General features: G+C 41.6%; 1 long non-coding RNA gene across 1 annotated transcript in view; it reads left to right on the forward strand.

The window, feature by feature from the left end:
- The first annotated feature begins 8842 nt into the window (after nucleotides 1-8842).
- LOC135577385 (uncharacterized) overlaps nucleotides 8843-13967 on the forward strand; it is a 73166-nt gene continuing 68041 nt past the window's right edge. The window contains exon 1 of the long non-coding RNA XR_010469144.1: nucleotides 8843-9311. This is a non-coding gene — a long non-coding RNA (uncharacterized LOC135577385). The remainder of the gene's footprint in view (nucleotides 9312-13967) is intronic.

Genomic DNA, 13967 nt, shown 5'->3' on the forward strand with positions numbered 1-13967 from the left:
AGATGGTATTCAGCACCATCCCCTCCTCCCCATGACCTCCCAGCCTTCCTAAACAAAATGAAGCAAAATGAGGAACCTTGACAATTTCGTCTGCTCTGATTTCTGCCTGGCTCTTGGCCCATATTGCTCATGAATTGTCTCTGCTCTCCCACTGTTATCTCCTAAGTGGGTTTCTCCAGTATCTGTGCTTTGTCCAGTATGTTAAGATTCTGGCTCTGGGTCTACAGCATTTAACAAGTACAGTAACACAAATAATAGATGCTGAGACTGAAATTTCTTCCCGAATTTTTCAAAACAAAAGGATGTCCTGTATTGTCCACTCAAGTTCTGCGGAGACCACTGGCATGCCATTAGCTCGCATTTAATGTGTGTTATCTGGGTCTGTCACTGTCACTTCAGCAGAAGGGAGTTTTCCAGCTGTGGCTCCAGGAACCAGAAGAGGGTGCTGGAGACCTTCAGCTGACTCTGGCCTTCAGTCCTGCTCAGCTCACACATTGTCTGGAACTATTATTAGTTAATCTTTTACTGTTTTTGTTTTTCTAAACTAGTGTAAGTATTCTAGAATTGTTTTTTATTTTATACTTTACTGCACCAGCCCATAAATGCAGAAATAATTGCATTGTTCATAGAACTGCTCTACTTTGGTAAAATGTATTACTATATTTGTGAAACCACTGAAATAACTGCTTATTGTGGGCTGGAACTTTGCTAGAGATATTCTTAAGCAGGATAGCCTCCATGTGTAGATATATTGTAAATCAAAGAGGGAAAACCAATTCTACTCGGCTATGCAAATGCTGCATGCACGTGAACTTTTGTTTAAAGAAAAGCTGGGAGCAAAATAAGTTGTGTTCTCTGTCCTGCCATGATTCCCCCATGGAGTAAACCTCACATTAGAAGATGGCAGGTTGCCTTCGTGTGCTGCAGTGTTGCTGTCTCAAACTTTGCAGTTATGTCTGGGGAAGGCTGATGGTTTTCGGTGAAAGCTTGGCCATTTTTCAGAGGTGTCTTTATATCAGTGTTCAGTGTTCACAATAGGACAGGTATTAATTTGCTTTAAAAAGAGCAGTTCAAATGGCTAACAGAAAAAGGCTCATTCTGATTCTGTTCATTACAAAAAGCTGACACTAGAGGACAGCAAAGAAATAGTTGAGACGTGCTCTCATTTGTGTGCTTGCAGCTAGACTGCTTCTCATCAGAGTTGGGATGAGATGTTTTTTTACAGTCTGTAACTTACAGCTCACTTAAAGTGTTTTTCCTTTTCACTGGATTTTCATGAGGAGTTTTTATCTCTCTCCTGCACTGCAGTTCTAACGCTGACGCATGCTTGTTGGAAATGAGCCATGAGCACTTGAAACAATTTTTTGTAGCTTTTGGACAAAATCTTGAAATCTGTGTGGCCAGCACAGAGCACCTATATTGACATATAATTACCTCATTTTTCAAAGATGGAGAGCAACCCCGTTCCTGTTCATCAGTGGGAGTAACAGTCACTGTTGTTGAAAACAAAACCTCACAACTGAGTTTTGGACTTTTAATGAAAAGCAATTTTATTTTAACTCTCCAAACCTAATGGAGTTAGGGAATAAGAGGTGTTAATGTGCCAGCCTACCTCTGGAATGTGAAATGCTACTCTACCTCTTTTGCTCAGGGAGGAATGCAACACTTCTCACTAGTTCCTTCTGTTGTTACGCTAACTGGGTAAGAGAAGCTGCAGGTGTTTGCATCCTGGGTTATATGACCTCTTTTTCTTTGGTCCTGTGTTTGTCGTTGTGAGCACAACCTGCTGCTGTGGGGAACGGAGATGTGTGGGGCTAGAAAGCTGCTTAAGGATTTTTATAAATAAAAGTTGAAGGTTACAAGTGTAATGGAGGTCATCAGTTGAGACAGTACAAAGCTCTTTTATGGTAAGACTTAGGGGATTCATGGAGCCCGCAGATGAAGGAGGAGAGGCTGCCTTTTATCCTGGGATCAGTCCAAGTGAAATAAAGCTGCATACTGCTGCCTCCAGCTCCTTGGAAAACAGCAGGAGGTGTCCATCCAAGGGAGAAGTAAAGCCACAGGTCTCATTCTTGTTACTTCCGCCATGGAGGAATTATTCCCCCATCTGCCCACCCCTCAACTTGAGTTAAACTGATACTCCCGAGTTTTTGCTATACCTCTCATGTGAACTCTTTACTTTCTTCAACATCTAAATCAGGGCTCAGATTTTTCACTCCTTTAAAACCAAACCAAAACTGAAAAAACCCAAAAAACTAAACCGCACCTGCCAACAGTCATTTAAAAGAAACCCTCTGCCCTCATCTTCCACCAGTTCTTCAACTGCTTGTTTTTTTTCCCTGTAAGAAGAGCTTAGGCCTTTCTGGTCTGGCCTTCGCTCAGCAGCAATATCGTGCAGGGTTTCAAACCTAAGCTTTTCTCATGATTACGCCGGAGGCAGAGCAGATTACATCTTTCAGACGATGGTTACAGTGATGCTGCACAAGTCGGGGCGTGCACGGTGCATCACGCTGCTGTAAGCAGGTGGCATCGCTGTGTAGCTGTGCTCAAGTCAGAGCTGGGCAGCAGCAGAAAGTCTAAGAGCTCCAGTCCCGTAAAATTATTTTCATTGCCTGTAACACAGGCCCAAATCTTTTATTTTTCTAGGAAAGAACATTTTGTTCTCACTCTACAGGTAAAAAGAGAATACACAAATCAGACCAAAATGTGAAGAATCGGGCTACCAGGGCAGTGGGTGTTTGGGTAAAGACACTGGGTGTGCTCACCGCTCTCTGTTTTCTAGAGGAACTGGACAACAGAGCAAGGTAAAATATAGGAAAACTGAGCAACCATCTCATAAATGTCACTGTGTGGTGTGGTGTAGGATGCAGTACATTCTGGAGATGAGAGTTATAAGTAGGAAATGTACTTTTCTTCAGCTGAAGACTTTAGGTTTCTTTTTGTTGAACCTTTTGTAAGTTTTTGTTGGAGATGGAAACCTATTAAAAACCCAAAAATATGCATTGCAGCGTTGCTGATTTGTAATTCTTATTCCACAGAAAACTCTTTAAAACCAATGCATCTGCGTGTGTATATATATACATGTAACTTTTTTAAGCCACATGAGGACTTCAAGAACAAATCCTTTCTTTATGAATCATCTAGGTTTCTGTGGGATGTTTTGTTGTTTCTCTCTTCCCTGTTAAAGGACACACTACTCAGAAGTTTATAACTGTTGTTGTAGACACTAAGGTCCAGGTATCCAAAGATATGTAAGTGGCTGCAGCATTCAGAGTTGCAGCTTTTGCTGAAGGGGCCTGGTTTGAAGAAATATGAAGAGGTTCAGTGGAGCACGTGTCTGTAGCACGTGCGGCCTTGTGTAAGCAGAACATGCCCTTACACTCTCTCCAGGCTGGGGCTGTCTCTGTGGAGTCATAACAAGTTCGTGTCTATGTTTGTTACTGCTTAAAACCCTGCCGTGGTGGGGCAAAACATAAACTCTCCGCTGAGGCTTGAGTGCTCACATGTTATTTTTAAGGTTAGTAGACAGGGACTGAGTAAATCCCAGTGAAGACTTGGAAGAACGGATTAGGAGTAGTCGTGCTGTTTCCTTCCTACACTGCCTGTTTAATAACTCGCACGTGGCACCAGTGCCAGCGTAATACCTACAGGTCTTCTGCAAAATGTCTCTTCAGTATATGGTTCTAGAGTTGGCTGCTATAATTTTTCTGGAAATACTAAACCACATAGTAACTCTCTAACATTTCAGGCAGTTATCTGCAGAGTGAGGGGACCAGTATGTCCCTCTGCCCCACTCTCCCCAGGTGTGAGGAGCATCGCGGGGCACGAGGCTGTGGCCAGAAGTCACTTCTGGGGTCACACCTGCCAAGTGCACCCATCAAATGCAGGACAAATAATTCCACTGCTCAGTACATTTCAAGAAAGCCAACTTTTTTATTTTTTCCCTGAAGTATGTGATTCATATTAATGTTTGAGCAGTAAATTGGCTTACTGTGCAGGGAAATCAGAGGCCATCTTTTTCAAAAGTTATTTACCATATGTCTAAAACCCACAGTGTAATTAAGAAACACAGAGAACTTCTCACACAGTGTTTATACATACAGATTAATATATTCTGGGGTTAAAGCGAACACTTAGTTCAATGAACTCATCATGTTTGTTTGTTGGTTTTAAAGACCTTACAACGTGCATGGGTTTACATTTGGGAAACAAAAGCAGCAATCCACTGCTCTTGGCTTTTGTGTATCAGATCTTTCCTAAATGGAATGCAAATACGCTTTTGTAATATTTAGCTTTGTGTTGATGTTATTTATTTTAATCTTTCCTAACCATCAGTGCTGTTCACATCAATAAAAGGGTAGGGGAATTTTTTTTTTTTTAACCAATATTGCTGTAACTTATTACCTAAAGGTGTTAAAGCTTCATTTTCTTCCCTGTTTATTAAGCAATGAGAGTAACTCACTTCATGTCTTATTGATTTTTGAGCATTTCCTGTTCACATTGACTTGAGCAATTATCACTTTTCTTTCTGGATCTCTTTAGTATTTCTACAGGCAGGTCATGTAAACTGCACAGCTTCCATGCACCAGAATAATATTTGACTTGCAGCCATGCAGAGACAGCTTGATTAAATGATTTTTCTTTCCTATTCCTCAAGAAAATACTTCTGTTCCTACTGGACTCTTACTAAAACCATATTTACATACAAAGTAAATATTTTCTTGGACCTAACACCAGCTGGCAGTGTTCATCTAGACATGCTGATTTGCATTTTATGAGTTTTAAAATCTTGTATTCTGGTTCTACAATCCTCAACAGGAGCACTAGATTGAGTCGGTCACATTCTAATTTGTATTAATTTTATAAATAGATGAACCAGAGTTGTACAACTGTGTTCAGTAGGAACTTACAGATCTTAAGATCTCACAGAGTCACAGAATGGTAGAAGCCGGCAGGGACTTCTGGAGCTCATCTGTCCAACCTCACTGAAGCAGGACTACCTGGAGCAGGTTGCCTATGACCCTGTCCAGGCAGTTTTTGCGTATTTCCAAGGATAGACAGTGGGAGTAAATTCATCAAGATTACTATTGCCTGCTGAGGTAATGCGACCCTGGGCTGCCTGCAGCTCCCACCTTATGCTGGGGAGCCACCTCCAGGGCTGTGGTGGTGCCAGGCGCTTGGGGCTGTGTGCTGCTGCAGCGTGGGTGCAGACAATTTAAGAGGCTGTGATGGGGCTGTGTGTGGCCCCACAAGCTCCGCAGCACCGTGCCGGGCTGTTGCACATCCTGTGTGACCCGTGTTATTGGGTGCCGAAACGCATCACGCTCTGGCACCGAGCTCTGCTCCACGGAGCTGCATCCCTGCACAAAGGAGGCAACGTTCAGAGCTGCCAACCCAACCCACTGCATGGAGATGTTCCCTGTTAGTGCTGCAGCAGGGGCAGTGTGAAAGCATGTGCATGCCCAGAAGCCTGCAAAGCCACCTGGGACATTGCAGGGTGTTGGCTGTTGCTCTGCTAGAACCACAGCAGTGCTGGGGAAGGTTTGTCCCTAATATCAATTTGTAGGAACAGGACTGCCCTGCCTAGCCTTTGCTTCTTGCTGGGTGCTAAATAACCAACTGCCCGTGTTCCCTGCTATCAGTTCTCTGTGTTTATCACCAGTGGAAAACCACGCAGAACAAAGCAAGGGAAACAAACTGGAAGCAGAATAGGTAAAAAGGCAGAGGAACACACTTTTCTTTGTCTTTGTGAAAGTTTTATAGGAAAAGTCTTAAAAGGCCTGAATAGCTGGTGTTTGTCCATGTCAGAGGTGGTCCTTTTGCAGATGAAACTGCACTCCGAGGTCTAGAAAGACAGTACTCCAATATGATCCAATAGCTCAGATAGTACTGTATTGTTAGGAGTGTGAGAATCAATCCTTAGTGAGGAGGAGAAATGGCCTTTAGAAAGCACTGTGTGACTCCTGTCCAGAAGAATTGTACCTGTTGCAGACGTGGCCACTTTGAGATGATGCAAAAAAGGGTGTGTGTCTCCTGGATTCCTTCAGGTTCTTGAAAGTTTAACTATGAACATATGAATATTTTTTGCTAACACAAGCAAGCAAATGGATACTTAGGAAAGCAAGACAAAAAAAAAAACCCTGGGTTTTGGGAAAAAGCTTGTGAATATCTGGAATCAGCAGCAGGTGAAAAGCTTTTGTGCTAGTGGTAGTGCCTAAAGACCTGGTAATGTCAAAAAATCTTGGGAGAGTGGAGAGCTGCTGCCCCTGAGCAGCTTGCAACCATGTACTCAGAGCACAGCTCGCTGGGATTAAGAACATGAAGGATTTTGTGTGCGAGATGTGCTACTCACTTGAAAGCAGCACCAGTGTCTGACATAAAACACTGGATTTTATATAAATGGAGGAAGTGCAAAAGTAACTGGGAGGACAAACACTTCAGCTCTGCGTTTCTGCTGTGCCACAGTGTGAAGAAAATGGGTCTTCCTGACATACCCATCCAACTTCAGTTTTCCATAGAATGCTCCATCAAAACCGAGTCAGCTACAGGGTACGTATTGTTTTCAAAGTGGCGTTGTAGGTACTTCCCACCAGCTGTATGTAGGAGTGCAAAACTGGAGCCGAAGTGGCTGCTCACACGTGTGCTGGGGTGGGCGGTGGAACTGGAGAGGGAGAATTTTTGCTGGCCCCTGGGCCTCTCTGCAGGCAGGGCTCCATCTGTAACGTGAGCTGGTGGTAGCATGACCTGATGCTGGGGAACATTGCCGAGTAAATTGTCCTGTGTACTCACATGAATTTATTATTTCCGTCATTCCTGTTCCAGTGGCCTTCATCTTGCTTAAGCAGTGTGGTGGTTTTAGCTACCTTCCTTCTGGTTTCCAGTGTAATTCTGGCCAACTGCCCTGTGATAATTCAGTTGTATACCCCTGTCTTATAAAGCTAAAAACCCTCCCTTCCCACAGTCCAGGTAAAACTGTGATAAAATCTTTCTGCTTATTAAAATGTACTCACGAAACTGAGCTATTTTCCCCTTTTTCTAAGTAGTCCTTAACATAATGCCAACAATTGTACGTTGTTACTTTTAATAGTGCTCTACGATCGCTCTGTTTCATATAGCAGAGGAACAGAGTGGAAAACAGGTGGCACATTATTTCCCCAGGTGTGCTGGCCTCCCTGTCTCCTGTCAGGCACTCTTTGGAAAAAGGTCAGACTTCTCTGAATCACTATGAACGTCTTTACGATCTGGATAGACTTGCACGGAACTGTTAGTATCAATTAGATCAGCAAGAAAAGGAGACATCTTAGTTTTTAGGGGTTAACGTAGAGAGATGAAAAACAAACAGGTGTCAATTCTTCTACTAGACATGTAGTTGATGGTCTGAGCACTGTGTAGGGGAACCAATGACCTGTGTACCTCTCTGCTGGCTCCCTTCCATCACAGTCAGATGTGCATGCAAATTAATGAGACTTTTTCAAACAAGTCCTTAATCAGGAGCTAATGCTGTAATAATTACATCCCAGCTTCTCGAGGGTTTGTTGAAGTAGTTACTGATTTAAGAACATCTTTGGCTTGAAAGTTCGTATGTGAAGGAGTATTTGGAAAGCAGTAAATAGCTCTAACCTTCTTCAGAGGCCATGTTTATTTGATTGTAATATAAATCATGTAGCACTGTAAGGTCAGTCAGACTCTTCCAACAGCTGGGAAAGGTTGTTCCTCATGTGTATTCTGATATAGGCAAGCTAAGTTTAGTGTTTGAAGAGGATACACCTTGGGGTGATTTGCTATATTTAAGAGTTGATGTCAAGTTCTAAATCAATACCTTATGTGCAAGTGTGTGTACAGTTTTCATAAAATGTGTTCCTGTGGAGACTGGGTATATGCACTGCCTGCACGTGTGGTGTTGGCTGCAACTTTGATTCTCAGAGAAACCATGCCATGAGAAGCTGTGAACAATGCAAGTGAAAGATAAAGCCCAGTGACTGGGTGGAATATGAGATTTCAGACAAACTCTAGGCTCATCAGAAACTGATTAGCTCCTATGGTACTGGATGTCATGTTTGATACCTTGATGCTGACATTAAATGGCTGATCCTGCATGCCCCCTGCTGTAAAATAGAAGGGCAAGCACTTTAGATTATTTCCTCTTCTGTAATTATTTATTCAAATAACAACACAGCTTCCCCCAGCCTCATTTAACAAAGTGATTTCTTGTTGCTTCACTTTGCAAGTCTGGCAATGCTGGTTTATGGGATCTGTGAGAGATGCTGCATTTCCAGCATCCACTGTAAGATGTGTTTTGCAGGCGGTTTACATTTGTTGTACTCAAAGACAATCAACTTCCTTTTGCAACATGGAGAGTGTTTTCCATACCTTAAATTAAAGAAGTTTCATCTACGTCAAACTCTTGATTTCCAGGAAAGATGAAGACTGTTCAGCAGGATTATATCAACAGTGGATTTTTTTAAAACCTAAACACTATCTGACTAAATGCAAAAGCCCTAGCAGAAACTGCTGACCTTTTGTATGATTACAGCCTCTGCCTTGCTGAAGAACCATAAATGAATCATCCTGCAATGAAATATAAACAGGATGCTGCTTTTCCATTGCCGTGATGTTTACCAACATGTGCTCATTTGAACTGCAATACAATTAAATTAGGTGACAGCAGTTTGTAGCAACACAGGGACCCAGGGTCAGAGCTGTGGGAGGGGGTATTGCTGCCCTTCTCCACCCCTTTCTTCCAGGTAAAAACTGAAGAAGAGGAGTTTTCATCCTCTTTGACCAGGTCTGAATAGTCTTGTTTCAAGACTGATAAGGATAAAAGTGAGCAGTGATGTCTGAAGTGCATGGAATGCATGATTTGGGGCTCTCTTCCCTTTGTTCAGGCTTCACCTGGAACCACAAAACCCAACCAAGTCTCAGAGCAAGATGAGAGTTGTTGTCTCTTTCTTCTCCTGCCAGGTTTCTTACCCACATGAAAGTGAAGCAGCAAGATGCCAAAGTAAGTCCTAAATATTCAAAGAACATGAAACAAGGTAACAAATATAACTCTGCTGGTTTTGTTCACATCCATGCAGGTTAGCTGTGTCCCCACTATGCTTACCCACGCTTCATTTTTTTCTGTGAAGCCACGGGAATCCAGCTTTGCCCTCTGTCTTCTGTGATAGTAATAGGAAAGCAACCGGAGAACCTGATGGTGGATTGAAGCAAAGCAAGTAACAGCTGAGCCTTGGACAAATAAATGGATATAGGCTGGATACACAAACTCAGATTTCAGGAAAGCTTCTAGGTACAAAATTTTGGAAGCTGAGGTAATGTCCCAAGGATTTATCACTATTTATCACTTGCATCCATAGTTCTCTTCCTGACTGCTGGGTGAAGCAGGGTACTCTGGTGGAGCTAGTCCAAGCGTGAAGTTGTTCTTATGGGTAGATTTGGTGAGGTTTGGATTCATGACAACACCTTTAGTTTTCTGCGCCGAGTTGACTTAATGATATTTTTGGACTCTGTGGTGCTTGTGATTAACATTACTGCTTTTTGGAAGGGGGGACTGATTTTTACGGTCTGGGCATCCAGCCACTATTTCAAGGTCTGAGATTCTTAAAATAGTTTGCTTGATATGAAAGCCATTATTAGTACATAGCAATATTGTAGTACAGTGTGAGGGCAAATAAAAAGGAGAGACAGCAGTGCATTCTGCGATGAAAATTATTTGGAGATACTTTAGGGACCAAAGAGTAAAAGTGTGCAAGGATATATTGGTATCTGTAAAAACTGAATTCTCAAGTTCAGCTGTAGTAACTCCTGTGAGTCTCTTTACCTTTTGCTCCCAGTTTACTTCCTTTTGGACAGTCTTGTGTCATATGACACCTGTTTTCCTAAGGGGGGATGAGGAGATGATTGAAAGGAGATTGAAATCTGGTTGAGGGTCCCAATCCACAAGACAACCGAAGAGTTCAAAATCATTAATAATCTTCCTGAATTCAAACAGCCCATACAGCCCATGTTTTTTTTTTTTTTTTTTTTGTTTTGTTTTGTTTGTTTGTTTTAATTTAAATTCAATAATCCTGGAGATAGTGCTTCAGAGTGCTCAAGTTTGATTCTTGCCCTGCTACTTTCCTTCTTGAAAAAAATTTGGCTACAAAGGAAAATTACTCTAATTTCCAACCTAGGCATAGAGTTGAAAGGGATGGCAGGAACCGGAAGCAGGAGTCTAAAGTAAGCCTGGTTTGATGGACAGCATTAGGCCAGCTCATGTGAGCCAGGGACATGTACTGACTAGTCCTTCTCTAGTCCTGCCTGGTCATGTGTGCATTTGTTTATTTATGGATGTCAGTTTGGTTCTTACTGCAGGAGCTAGAGAATGTGAGAGCAGGATCTGAGAAATGGATCCTCCCTCCATTAGCTTTATATAAATGAGCAAATCTCCACAGGAAGCTTCATGTTATCTTTCTCTGTCATCCTTCTTGGGATGATGGGAGTAGGGGAGAGCTCTGTTCATTCTGTTTTTCTTTTTTTATGTAAGTGAATTTTAAGAAGTGCATTGGATTCTTTATAAAATATGATCTATGCTGAGTCTTGTATACTATCTGCAGGATGAATCTGAAGAGTTTTTGCTCAAAGTAGGGTTTTTTGCTACATTCATTTTCCAAGCTTGCACATTTGTGTGAACACTTACATACTGTAGACTCTTGCTACCAAATTATGCTTTTACTATTCACAAGGAGGAAAATGATGTTCCAAAAAGGTTCTTTATGTGACTTACAACGTTCAGTTAAAAGCACACTTGGACCATCAAGGGCTAAGGTCAAGTCTCACATGCCAATAGAAGGATAATTTTCAAGTTTTGGATTGAAAAAGTTTAATGTCATGTCATGGGATCCTTCTCAAAGACTCAGTGAGTCCTAATTTCTGCAACAGAAGCTGGGGAAGGAGAGCTTCACCTTATAAAACTGTAAAGGTAAATTCAATTGCCATTACAAAAGTGACCTTTTTTTCTGTCAATTTGAGAATTCATAGTGTAATTTTTCCACAAACACATCTTGTTGGGCATATCTAAATCTAGCTGTGCCATTGTGATTCCTGTTGTTTTTTATACCAAGCTTTTTATAATAGAAAACAGGAAAATAGCCCCAACTTAAACAATGTGTTAAAAAATATTAGAAGGATTTGCAATCTGATACTGATAATCAGGCACATCACAGACACCTTCAAAAACTTACTGTCAATTTGTTTTTTTCCTTTCATAATTTTTTCCCCAAAATTATATTTTGCTGAGAGGCAAGCGTATTGCTGCAAGCCTCTGTTTTGTGGTAGTGGTTGTTGTGAAGTTACCCATGCTAAATACTGCCCAGGAAAATCCTAGCTTTGTGCTGATCCTTCTGCCTGGGAACTCCTGATGGTGTGTGATTAAGCATTCTTCTGGATCAGCCAGACAGCGCTGTTAGGAAGAAAGCCACTTGTTTTTCACCAGTTCTCTGGTGATCTTTATCTCTGCTCATCTGGTGTTAAAATACAAACTGGAGTTCCATGGCACTGGCCGAGCAATCCACCAGGTCATTGCCGTCAGGAAAGGGTTTTGCTTCTGGGCAGTTGTCTGCTAGCTATGTGGTCATCCTTGCTCTAGATCCCCTTGAATTGGCTCAGATTTTTTTGAGCCCCCAGTGAATTGATTCAGCTCACTAAAAACAAAACTCCAAAAAAAACCAACAACAACAACAAAAAAACCCACACCAAAACCAAACATATTTGATTTGCATGCCTCACCTTGTAAAATGTCTCTCTGACCTTTTTTTTTTTTTTAAAAAAAGAGAAAAGAGATTGTTGGTGTAGCTCTGCAGCTAAGACTCATCCAAGTGTTTTCATGTTACCATGGCCTGTAAGTGTAGCATCTCATACAACACCAATGTCATCTGAAACTGACTGAGCCACAAGGAAGAAGCACACAAAATGCGTACAAATAGCATGTTGTTTGGAAGCTCCATGTTTGATGGAAATGAAATGGTCTTTAATATGCATCTGATCCTGATAAAGCTCATTACTTGTTTGTTTTCTGCTGTTATAAGCTGATGGGCTTGAACCCAGAGTTTTTAATATTACACAATGAAGTAGTTAAAAACATTAAACAAAGCAAAGACAGTTTGACTATTTTGATACGTTCTGCTTTTACTCTAAATCAGTCAGAGCCTCTTGCAATTCATGCAAATATGTTGGTTAGGAAAAGTAAGTAGTAGGAAGGTAGATGACAGAAGGACAGCATAGAGCAACTTCTTAAATGCAACACTTGCGTTTGTGAAGAGTGAGAAAATGCAGGTGAGAGCTTGCTGTCAGCCTGTGGAATGAATCCAGACTACTTCTATATTTGCTAGATTTTATTCAGCCTTTGGTTTTCCGTAGCTTCCTCATTAGTTGCTAGTTCAGTCTGCTGTGGGGTGCCAGGGGATGGTTTGACCCTCTCCGGTCCTGCTCAAGCCTCCCAGCATCCATGACTGATCCTAGTGCTGTGCTTGGCAGGTTGGAGAACATGCAGGACACAGTACTAGCAACAGGCTCTTTTATGGATGCAGAATCTGAGTCCTGCTCTTCTGGAGCCTAGCGCACCATAAAGGAGAACATTGTCCTGCGAGCTCTGGAAATGGTGTCCTGGTTTCAGCTGGGATAGTGTTAATTTTATTTCTAGGAGCTGGTATAGTGGTGTTGTTTTGATTTACTATGAGAAGAAAGTGGTTGTTTTTGTTGTTGCTGAGTAGCCAAAGTCTTTTTAGCTTCCCATGCTCTACCGGGTGCACAAGAAGCTGGGAGGAAGCAAAGACAGGACAGCCAGCCCAGGCTGGCCAGAGGGTATTTCTTACCACATGTCACTATGCTCGGTACATAAACTGAAGTTCATCAGCTACTGCTGCTCAGGAATGGATGGGCTATTGGTGTTTTGGTTGGTGAGCAATTACATTGTGCACCACCTTTTTCTTGTTTTGTATATTATATTATTCTATTATTTTTATTACTACTACTACTATTTTATCTTCCTTTACTGTCCTCTTAAAATGTTCTTTCTCAACTAATTACTTAGGGTTTGTTTGTTTGTTTGTTTTTGTTTTGTTTTAATTTTTGTTAGTTTGTTTTTTTGTTTGTTTGTTTGTTTGTTTTCCTTTTGATTCTATCCCCCATCCCACTTGAGTGGGGATTAGCAAGTGGCTGCATGGTCCTAATTGCCAGTGGGAGTCAAACCATGACAAAAAGTTATCTTGTTTTGTACATGCCACCTGTGCTCTTCTCTATTTTGTCCTTGTTCAGGTGCATACTGGCCTTAATGCAGAGCATCGATCCTGCTTTAAAGCTTGCATACTCATAAGCCTCTACTCTCATTATTTTTTTTTTCCTTGTAACACACTGCTTATGCTGTCTTATTTACATTTTCATCTTAATGCACCATATCTGATTCCTTAAATTCACAACAATGGCTTCTGTCACTTCTGCCCTTACTGCAAAACTGTACACTGGAAATTGCTTTCAAACCTGACTCCAGGTGAACAGACTCTTTCCAAGTTCCATGTTCTTGGCAGATATATCAGGGTCTCAAAATTACTTGGCACACTTTTATTTTGCAATTGTTGACCCAGTCCATGACGCCAAGTTTAGAGATGATGAACTGTTTGATTCAAAGGTGTTTCTAATACTCATCTAAGGTGAAAAAAAGTTGTGGGAATGAGCAACTTCTGTGGATGCTTAGCATTGTCTGCATATTTATCACCACACAACTATGCAGCTCTTTAATTAAATCAGATAGCAACTAATAGCCCATAGTAGTAATTTTTCTTATCTACCACCCTGAAGGACATGTTTTAATGAACATAACAAGAGCAGGTTTTAGAGCTGCCGGAGCAATCTTGTCTCCTAGCTAGCGTCAGGTCACCCGCTGCGTGGAGGTGTGTGTGCTGCTGTATTCCCAGACAACAGCAACTGACAGT

The sequence above is a fragment of the Columba livia genome, chromosome Z, assembly GCF_036013475.1.
Source record: "Columba livia isolate bColLiv1 breed racing homer chromosome Z, bColLiv1.pat.W.v2, whole genome shotgun sequence".
NCBI classification, from domain to species: domain Eukaryota; kingdom Metazoa; phylum Chordata; class Aves; order Columbiformes; family Columbidae; genus Columba; species Columba livia.